Consider the following 1437-nt stretch of genomic DNA (forward strand, 5'->3'; position numbering starts at 1 on the left):
GATCTTTTACAGCAAATGGAAACAGTAATAGTCTGTAGACATCCTGATCTACCTATTTATCACGTACTGTGTTAGCAATTTGTAAGAACTGTGCCAGAAACTCAGTAGGTTCTTCCTGTGGAAGACCAGAATACTGGCAATTTTACAGCACCATGATAATGAGCTGAGGATTCAACTCAAAACTACTGACTCCGATGGAGGGTATATAGATACTACTCCCATATGAAGCAGTAGTGGGGTTAATGACCCCAGAGTCCTTCTGGACTGCTCAATTCCACTTAGGTCCATGATGGAGAAAGGGAGATGATGCAGATATTATTTTATTTTTATTATTTTTTTTATTTTAATTAAAAGTGACCGAAAATAATAAAATAAAATAAATTGAACATAAAATAAAATTTCGAAAAATAAAATCAAAGCAAATTAAAAACTAAATTAAATAATTAATTAAAAAGATTTTGGAATTATCAATTAAAAAGATATGATTGAAAAGATATGATTGCAAAAAAAATGATTGAAAAGATATGATTGAAGAAATTAAAAAGATTTGATTTTTGAAAAAGATTTGAGAAGATCAATTTTTAAAATTAGAATTTTGACTTGACTAAAAAAAAGATATGATTTTGAAAATCTTTGACTAATTTAATGCAAAATTTCGAAAATTATGAGTAAAATAAGGAAAGGATATTTTTTTGATTTTTAAATTTTAATGAGGAAAGAGAAAAACAACAAAAAGACATTTTAGATCAAAACAAAGAGAATAAACAAGAAAACTTTGAATGTCAAGATGAACACCAAGAACACTTTGAAGATCAAGATGAACACCAAGAACAATTTTTAGAAAATCAAACACAAATTTTCAAAAATTTAAAAGAAAACACAAAGAAGACACCAAACTTAAAATATGAAACTAAACTCAAATAAAAGACTCTAAACCAACAAAAATAAAATATTCCTAATCTAAGCAACAAGATAAACCGTCAGTTGTCCAAACTCGAACAATCCCCGGCAACGGCGCCAAAAACTTCGCACAACTAACCAGCAAGTGCACTGGGTCGTCCAAGTAATACCTTACGTGAGTAAGGGTCGATCCCACGGAGATTGTCGGCTTGAAGCAAGCTATGGTTACCTTGTAACTCTTAGTCAGGATATCAATAATTATCAGGGTTGATTGTGAAAAGTAAAAGAACATGAAATAAGTACTTGTTTTGCAGTAATGGAGAATAGGTTGAGGTTTTGGAGATGCTCTATCTTCTGAATCTCCGCTTTCCTACTGTCTTCTTCTTCATGCATGCAAGGCTTCTTCCATGGCAAGCTGTATGTAGGGTTTCACCATTGTCAATGGCTACCTCCCATCCTCTCAGTGAAAATGTTCAACGCGCTCTGTCACAGCACGGCTAATCATCTGTCGGTTCTCAATCAGGTTGGAATAGAATC

Source organism: Arachis duranensis, chromosome 4 (genome assembly GCF_000817695.3).
Source record: "Arachis duranensis cultivar V14167 chromosome 4, aradu.V14167.gnm2.J7QH, whole genome shotgun sequence".
Taxonomy (NCBI): domain Eukaryota; kingdom Viridiplantae; phylum Streptophyta; class Magnoliopsida; order Fabales; family Fabaceae; genus Arachis; species Arachis duranensis.